At 34.8% G+C, this 10,061-nt stretch overlaps 1 long non-coding RNA gene across 1 annotated transcript; it reads left to right on the top strand.

Annotated features, from left to right (window-relative positions):
- The first annotated feature begins 8,146 nt into the window (after window positions 1–8,146).
- LOC123666814 lies at window positions 8,147–8,555 on the top strand. Its single transcript, XR_006745353.1, has 2 exons — window positions 8,147–8,211; window positions 8,504–8,555. It is a non-coding gene; the product is annotated as an uncharacterized LOC123666814 (long non-coding RNA).
- Window positions 8,556–10,061: the final 1,506 nt, after the last annotated feature.

Raw genomic sequence — 10,061 nt, 5'->3', positions numbered from 1 at the left:
GTTATTTTAAATTTAATTAACTGGTAAAATGGACGAAGAACAACAGCGTCATATATCAAGCTGGTTAGATAATGAAAATAACGATGTTTACGGTGGTAGTAATGATGAAGATGGTGAAGGCGGTATATATCCGGATAAAAGGAGTAAGCATAACACTGATTCTGAGCAGAAATGTGAAGATGAATCTACAGAATAATATGAGGTATCTCGGGACGAACTGGTTGAGAATTGGGAATCTTTGCGTGAGCATCGTCAGGTTCTGGAATCGTTGGACGAACAGCATGTGTTTGTGGAATCGAATAAACAACACATAGATTTGAAAAGTTCGTATAGAGATGATGATGAAGAGCCATTGATAAATATATCGTCACAAAAGTTTTTCATCGTCAAAAAGAGGGAGAGAAATGGGACCTACAAAATAAGTTGCAAATTGATTGATAAATTGCAAAGTGACATAAAAAAAAAGAAAAAAAATGAGGAAGATACCTTTGCATTCATTGTCCAAGATCATCAGATCGAAAATTCAAATCTGTTTGCCATTATTGTAAGGGTAACATATGCCTAACACGTATTAAAACGGTATACACCGACTGTGTCCAATAAGATAATCGGTAAAAAAATGACTGACTTCAATTGGTAAAAGTTTATGTTTTTTTTTGTTGGTGTTTTCCAAATTTCACGTAACTGTCTTTGTTATTTTAGTGTTATTGTATATAGATTTATTAAAAGGAGAAGTTCCTGCATTTAGTTACATTAAAACATTTTTTTTGTGATTGTGATCTCAAGGAGAGAAATTTAGGTTCCTACTTTTAAATTGTAAGTTGAAGTCAGAAATATAAGAATATTTTTACGTAACTCGTTGTAGTTATGTTGTAATTAGGTTAATTACCAATAATTTGCTAAGATAGTTAAGAAAATTTAATTAGATAGTTGTTTTTTAGGCTGTTTATTTTTGGGGTTTTGAGAGACCCCACGCGACCAACCGCGTAAACGAAAAATGCGCGACCGACCGAGGGTTAAGCATCATATTCGTCGTGTCATGGGTGTAACACAATATTATTGCATATCTCAGCGTGCTATCATTCCTTGATCTAATGTTGGTAAAACCTATAATATATATATAGTCTATGGTTTTTGTGAGAGTCAATGGTCCCAGAGAGTCGCCATCTTAGAGAGTGGGATTAAAAACCAAGCGTCAGGTATGTGACATCTCGATAACTAATTATAAGATTGGAATAATAACAGCATATTATTTATATTTGGTTATGTATAATTACAAGTAAACTAATGTAATATTATTAAATGATAAGTAGTATAAGTATAGATATAACATATAAATAGTGAAATGAAAATATGTTAGATACAGTAAATAATGTGATTTATTTGTGATCAGTACTTCTATGTTCAAATACATAATGTTAATATAGTAGACTTGTGGTTTTAATTTAACAACCCTTCTGAAATGATTCCTACATGGGTAACACCCATCTTACGTTCGAAGAGTTAGGAACTTTGTTTGCAAAAGTCGAGGCTATTTTAAACAGTAGGCCTTTGTATCCCTTGTCATCCAATCCCAATGATTATCGTTCCTTAACACCTGGGCACTTTCTGATAGGTCGGCCAATGCATTCGTTAATTTCGTCATCGCTTCCTAACTCTAACACTAATTAATTACAACGACATGCAAAGGTGGAATCGGTACTTTTCACGGGGAGGAGGATGTTGAAGCACCTATTATTTTGTTTTTAAGAACGACAACATTATTTTTTGTCTAAGTCTAATTTTCTCTGCCCACTTACAATTTTTCTATTCGACCGACATCTCTGTAATGCTAACGAGCAATAAACTTATATTCAAGAAAACAAAGTATTTAATTACTACAACTTAGTTATGTTGGACCAAAGTATGAGAACAATAGAAGTAAATGCTTGATCAGCGAAATAGGAAAAGAAATGAATTCTCACGTTGTCTGATGCTTTGGGATCATATGTCTTGGGAAAATTTTACTAGAATTAAATTGGAGATTAATCCAGAGCATGTAATTCTGTTCGGACGCATCCACTCTAATTTTTAAATAATTTTTGATTAAATAGTTTTAGTTTAATTAAGGTAATATTTTTTAAAAAGCCCTTTCGCACTCTCGTAAAATTGTCTGGCGCAGCTGGTAGGATTGTTTCAAAATAATTACAGCCGTCGTTCTTAAGAATTCGTCTTCAAAATTAGCGTATAATTGGGCTTTCGAAGGTCTGTAAGAAACAATCCGGAACCAAATAAGTATGACAGTGATCGAGGAGTCCAGGAGCTGGCGATGCTGGTGACCGGTAAGTGAGCAGAACTTTTAACCTTCCTGAAAGAAAGTTAGCTTGATTTTTGTTATAGAATTCAATCATTAAAATCACCGACATCATTAGAATCTGCGTTAAGCATTGTTTTAGAAGAATTAAACTTCTACGAACAGTACATGCGTAATAAATTTTCAAATTTATCAAATTCAAAATTGAATCTTGCTTCTAAACCTAATATAACCTATACCATTTAATTACCTCAAGGAAATCAAAAGGCACATATAACCATGCTTACAGGTTTTAGTCCAAATTTTTCTCAATTTAAAGATGGAAGTCCGAAGGGACCACAAATACCGGCACCAAGAGTTAATCCTCAGTACGGACACAGTCCTGTACAACAATTAGGGTATCGTCCTTCATTTAATAATAATCATTATAAACTCCCGACACAATTTGGTTATAAGTCTAATTTTAGACCAGACGGACAAGGACAAAATGACGTTTCAATGAGAATGGTAACTAATAATAAACCGAGTTTCCCGATTAATAAAACATACATTCATGATTATAACTACAATATGTATGACGTAACAGATTATAATAGAACAAACAGATGAGCAAACTGACGAAGATATTCTAGTGACCTTGATAATGATGATCACGAAGAAAATTTTTCCATACGTATAAAATTAAATGCAATAGGGTCAGATGATAATACTTTTTTTTTCAGTAAATATTCAACTCCGAGAACACTTACGTGACGTGACAGACCGAATTTTAGAATTATCCCCAAGATGTAATACAGACGATTCTAGAACTTTAACTATAACTGACTCCGAGGCGACAATATCAGCAAGTCTTAGAGATTTTTCTGAAATCGAACCTCTAGATCATTCTGATTCTAGCACTAGTATTGAGACAGTCCACTCAAATGTAGAACGTGATTCTTCTAGTATTCCTATTTTACATGAAGCTATTGATACTAAACCTAATCAGATATTAGTATTTTCGTGGCTTAAAAACGAAATCTAGGTTAAGGATTTAATAAGGTCAAAATGGAAAATCCTTAAAGTTTACTTACCCTTAAATAATTTAGAATTAATAAAACAATTCCTTAAAGAGTATATCCGCCCCAAAATTAAATATTTTATATATTTTGAACACCAGCAGGCCTAGCATGCGCGCCACGACAAAATTTTGTCTACCCCTTTTCTCGTATTATCTCTCTATGTCTACAGTAGCTAACATGCGTGCACGTGATACTCTTCTCGTTACGTCAATAGAAGAGATAATCATTAAATTTTAGTGATCTGTGATATTTATCTCTACGGAAGCTAACATGACATCGTAATTTTGTCGAATTTTGTCGTTTTAGGAAGAGAAACTTCTCGTCTTCAATATTATCGACGAGAAAGACGATAAATAAAAAATAAATAAAACCGGGTGCCTATTTTTTGTATACCATGGCGTTTCCCTATTATAATTATATAATTTCGGTATACGAAGAGCGGGAAGCGCGAAAAGTCGAGTGAAGTGTCCCATTTAATGGCACAAAAAACGTATTTGCGCCCTGTTGCTTCTTATTCTAAAACAATGCGTGATAGAATTACAATTATCTAATGTGCGACAAGATATAAAGCACAACATGAACATATTGTTTTACATATATAATTAAATTCATTTACTTACGCCGTTTTATTTTCCATATTAGATTTTTTAAATTTGATATACACTTTTTATCTTAGCCAAAAGGCCGAGAACATTGTTAAATAAAACATGTGTCACTCATTTGAAATTATACTGTGAATCCAAACGTTGGTTCATTCCGGTTTGGCACGATTGGTCAATAACCTTGTAAATTCAACTTTACGACATAAGAAATAAGAATGATATTCAGTTGTGATTATGGTTGATAATGTTTAATTTTTAAAATTCCTTCTTTATTAAAATTTCATAATCAAACGAATTACAAAGTGTTTTGAATTTTGGAAGTGATAGGCGAAATTTTAAGATTCCTGTATTTCTTGTTTTTTAAATTAGTTTAATAGTTAGTTAGTTAGTGTTGTTAGTTAGTAATATTTAGTTAGTGTTTATATTTTTCATTATAAAAAAATGGTATATTTTTTTGTAAGGGCAGCACAATTTTCTCTACTCGACAAGGCGAAGTCTTCGGAAGAGAATATTGTCTCTCGTAGTGCGCATGTTAGGGTAATCGAGAAAATACTCGATGTAGACATTATCTCTCTCTCTCGTCAAGAGATATCTCGTTGTACGCATGCTAGGCCTGCAGGAACATAGGAAAGATTTCGCAAATATAATATTTTTTTTATTTAAGAAAGACTCTATTAATATAAAAGAATGTATCAAACGTATAATTAATCGTAATGTAGTGCCCGTAAATATTAGAAAGCGGAGAACTAAAGTTCCATTACAAAATATCACAGGTGGTTTTTAATCACCCTGGCGATGATGAAGGAGACTCAATCCCTTCGACTTCAAAAGATTGAAGATAACCTAGGCCTGTTGCCTGTCAAACAAGGTCAGGCCTATAAACAAGAAAATACGTGGTTAATTATAAAAATATTAGATTTAAGTTCAAAACTTTCATTATTATTTCCGAATATCGCTTCCTTATGGTAAAAGGTACTTGCCAGTCGCGTCTCCGTGTCAACGTGTGTTCGGCGATAATCAGTACATATGCAGTGAACATAATTTTATCCCTTACTCAACGATAACGTGTATGGAACAACTGATGCAGTTTCACAATGACTTAACTCAATGTCATAGACGAGTAGTTCATAACGAAGAAGTTACAGCACAACGCCTTTCTTCTGCCTGTTGGATAATATATTCACGAAATAAGGAAATAATGTGGAAACGATATAACAAAAACATGTATGATGGGAACTTATCTCGTTCAAATAGATCCTGGCTGCGAGATTTTACTTAATGATCTTCATTTATATTATCTTCAACATATATTGGAAAAATTTGAATACAAGGTGACACCTATTATTAATTTACCTCTGCCAAAGAAGGAAATGCCCATTCCTGCCGATCCGATTGATATTAAGGGAATTAATTTGGATGACATAAAATATCTATCTGAGGCCTTAAAAATGAGAAGTTCAAGTGAAAGTGAAAATAAATCAATAAATACAAATGGAAATTACATCCGATGAACAAGTTTTAGTAGACGGTTGGACAACAACATCCTTAACAGTCAATCCCTTTCGCACAGCAATCAGTACACCATCTCCCAGTTTTTCATTTCGAGATTCATAATCGCGATCACAACGGTACACTGAATATCTGGAGTCAAAGAGCTCGGAATCAAATACACTGGGCATCAACCATGTTTCAGTCAGGCAAATAACATCGTATTCGACATTAAGCACATGGGAAAAAAAGTAAGTGGTTTTTGAACGAAGTCCACGAACATTTTGGTAATATACAAGAATTTTGGAATCCATTAGAACAATTAATAACTATAAAGAAATAAAAAAAATAATAATAATAATGTATATGCATCAAAACTACAATTTTTCTTTATTAAAATATTGACCAGTAAATTATTCATTAAAAATAGTAATACATTACAACATTTAGTAGTAAAATACATCCCATTGGACCTAAAGTAAAATAGTACTTCCCAATTATTAAGTGAATAAATATGGAAATCGAGTAAAACGACTAAAAAATATGTTTTATGCAAATCTAGCCCTGTGTAGGAACAATCAACAGACAAAGTTAAATAAATAATAAAATTAAATAAATTCTTCCTCTCTCTCTCAAAATAAATGAATAAAAAATTAAAACATTTATCAATAATACTTATCGAAAAACAACAATTATTATTTTCATTATTAAAAGTGATTATTAGTGGTTAAAGTTGAGTAAAAGTAATAAATCTTATAGTAGTAGTAGTAGTAAAAGTATAAAATCTTATAAATTATAGGTGAAAAAATAAATTTGATTAATTTTTATAAATAAACTGAAAGCATTTTGTAATTTTAATGATTGTGGTAGATAGCAAAATGCTTGTAAGATTGTCTAAAAAAAAACAGAAATATGTAAAAATTTGTAGTCATGGTAGTGAAAATTATCATACGAGGCCTAAAGAAGAATGCCCATTTTTCACCTGACTATGTATAGAAATAAAATAAATTTTAAAATTCAGTTTATTTAATTGTTTATTAATTACGCTTATCACAATGTTAAAAGAAACGTAGGAAAAAAATATTTTGTAATGTTTCTATAAACTTATTCTACGTCAAGGGTTAACGTATTAACATGTTTTGAACGCATCCCAACTACATTTTCCTTACGACGTTTCATTTTACATACTAATACTATTTAACTCTGTTTCTGTGTTTTAAGCATTATTTTACGCTTTATTTCATTTCATAAATATTTTATTTCTTCGTTGGGCTTTAAATATTTCAGATTAATAAAAAATTACATAATAATTAAAAAAAGTAATAATCGTGCAGTATGTAATAATTGAGTTCGCACGACTGAAACGGATTTTTTTGACCAGGCATCGGCATTCATGATTCGATACTGCGCAGTTTTTCGTTGTTGCGTTTGCGTCTCGTTTGTGTACTGTGCGATTTTGTGTGTGTTACACCTTTTTCGACCTTACTTACCGCCCCTGGACCTCGATATCTTCCTCATCTGACGACCATTGCTTACTATACCGTTGGTAAATCCGTCCTTGATAATGCCGCCGTCGGCAAATAGTCGGCGTATACTTTGCATCAACTGCAACGTCTGCTTAAATACGTTTCGACGTTATCTCGTTCATGATCACGACCGGCACCTCCGTCGAGGCTATAACTTCTCGACTCCAATCCGCGGCCACCGCCCTCGGCGAGTGGTTTAGGAAATGGAGAATCGAAGTAAATCCCGAAAAGAGTGCAGCAGTGCACTTTGTTAAGCACACTAGACGCGTCTTCTGGACGAAAGGTCGACCCGGGACCATTACCCTGTTCGGCACTCCGATTCCTTGGCTAAAGGAAACAAAGTACCTAGGTGTCATTCTCGACAGTAAACTTTCGTTCAAAGCCCACATCAACCGGGTCCGAAACAGGGCAGCGTTCGTACTAGGTCGATTGCACACGCTGCTATGCGGGAGGACTAAAATGTCTCTTAGAAATAAGACGACATTATACAAGGCCTGCATACGACCTATTATGACCTACGCGTGCCCCGTCTTCGCTCATGTGGAGCCAACCCTCATCCATAGGCTCCAAATCATTCAGAACAAGTTTCTGCGCACTGCCACGTACTCGCCGTGGTACGTGCGTAATGTCGACTTACATCGCGACCTTAAGATCGATTCAATCGCGAAGCACCTCAAAATACTCGCTACAGCGTATTTTGAGAGAGCGCGCAGTCACCCAAATCCTCTTGTAGCAGAGGCTTGCAGATACGTAGGTAGAGGTAACTTACAGACCGTACAAAGGCGTCCTATGCACGTCTTAACCGACCCTGACGATAGGATCACGGCGCTTAACGCCATATACACCACACACAAGACACACACACACCGTCCTCGCCGGCGAGGGCGAGGTCCCCGCGTTCTGACGGCTCGCACGCGCCTAGGCGCGTAGCTTACGGACGTAAGCCGTCTCAGCGCTCCGCATAGCGCCTCCTCCACTCCGATGACGCTCTAAGCCGAGGTGCGATCTCGCTAGGAGACACCCTTAGGGCGGGCGTCTTTCCCCCCCGAGCCCTCCCAGAGGGCTCCCATTCTTCCTTCGCGGCCGGCTTGCCTAAGTGCCCGGCCCCTCTCACCGGTGACGCTGTAAAGGCCGCTAGGGCCAACAGCACTCTTCACTTCGAAAAAAAAAAAAAAAATCTCGTTCATGAACTCAACACAAGAGTTATTTCCTTACTTAGCGAGTGGATATCACCAGTAATTGTAAGTATTTATGCTTAATATTTTTTATCTAAAAATATCAATCATATCGTAATTAAACTAAGAAAGCGCCAGTATAATGCAAGCAACTGTCCGGAAGATCTATGTATTCGAAAGATGTAGATACATTGACAAAACGAATACAGTTTTGTTATTACATGTTTCGTTTTGAACTGTTGTTGAAATCTTTGTTTGTTGTTTATTGTTAATGTAGAACCATTTGTTTAAGATGTGCTTCTAGCATTAAGCTTTTGTATCAATTGTAAACAAAATTATATTAAGTTTCCTATTTCAGATTACTGAGGAAGATTACATTTGTGAACCATGTAAAGAACTCCTCATGAGAAGCATATACCAGCAATTAGCAACAAGCTGTGATGGTGCTCAAGCTTCAGGGTCATCTCAACTAGGCCGGAGACAAGTGTGTAGTCTTTGTGGACGGTCAACACTTAAGCGTCAGAGCCATTCTATTGTTTTTGACAATCTTTCAGAAGAGCAAAGACAGATAAATCTGTTATACAAACAAGAATTGCACCACGTCAGGTATTTATGTTTCTATATTGTTCATTATTTGCCAGTATAATACCAAGTACTGTTACAGAAATGATTATATACTGTTAGTGGTTGACTGATGCTGTAATAATTTTAGCCACAAATAAATAAAAAGTATTGTGCATACATATATTTGTAATAGGAAAGTAATAATTATCGCTTTTTGATCTTGAAAATGTTTTTTATTAATATAAATATTTACAATACCTGATATTAATTCATTGTTTTCTTTCGTAGATATCATCATCTGATAGAATATGCCATTCATGCTGGATGAGTTGTAAGCGTGCTGCCATACATGTTGAGCATGTTGATGAAGCTCGTGGAGTTTCTACAACTACCGAAGAAGTTGAAATTGGAATAGGTATCTCTGAGCGAAACACTGCTGAACCAGCTAATGAAAGTCTAGATGTGCCTACTGAAGTTGCATCTAGCGACATAACATTGGAAAACTATAGACGGGCAGCAAATACTGCTTCTCACTGCCTTTTCCCTCAATGTACTAATATTAATCTGCATAATATGGCAGATTCATTTAGAGCAACGATACTCAGTACATATAAATATTATATACCTGTGCACAGCCGTGTCTGTACAGAACATAGACTGAGTAATGAGTGGAGTAACCTGTATAATTCTAGTAATAGCATTAGTACATTTACTTCACAACAAGTGGAACACATTTTTTCATTTGTTAATGCTTTCAAACCCTACCTTAATTTCACAAATGTAGAAGCTATTCAAGAAATCGAAGATAACATATTTTTCTTTTGGACTGGAAGGTCCAAACTAGACTTTTTCACCCTTCTTAATGAAGTTCCACGCATACAAGGAATTCACAAAGGTATTTTGGGATTAGCTGCATTGTTAATGAAACTGAGGACTGGTGAATCAGATATTCGGTTATCTACATTATTAGATGTACCACGTACCACATTAGAGCGACTAATGAACAAATGCAGGGAAATCTTGGTTCAAGATTTTGTACCTATAAACCTGGGTATTGATCACATATCAAGAGAAAGGCTAATGGACCATAACCTTACAATACCAAATGGTATATACAATGAAAACTATACTAATGCTATAATGATTTGCGATGGGACATACATAAATATAAATAAAAGTTCTAATTACTCTTTCCAAAAAGATACGTATTCTTTGCACAAATATAAAAATCTATTAAAACCATTTTTAATTGTGGCATGTGATGGTTACATATTAGATTGTTTCGGTCCATACAAGGCTACCACATCTGATGCTGACATAATGATTTCCCTTTTTGACAATGAAAACTCTCC

This window comes from Melitaea cinxia, chromosome 27 (genome assembly GCF_905220565.1).
Source record: "Melitaea cinxia chromosome 27, ilMelCinx1.1, whole genome shotgun sequence".
Taxonomy (NCBI): Eukaryota; Metazoa; Arthropoda; class Insecta; order Lepidoptera; family Nymphalidae; genus Melitaea; species Melitaea cinxia.
The sequence above is the reverse complement of the archived record's forward strand: the minus strand, read 5'-3'. Positions and strand labels throughout refer to the sequence as shown.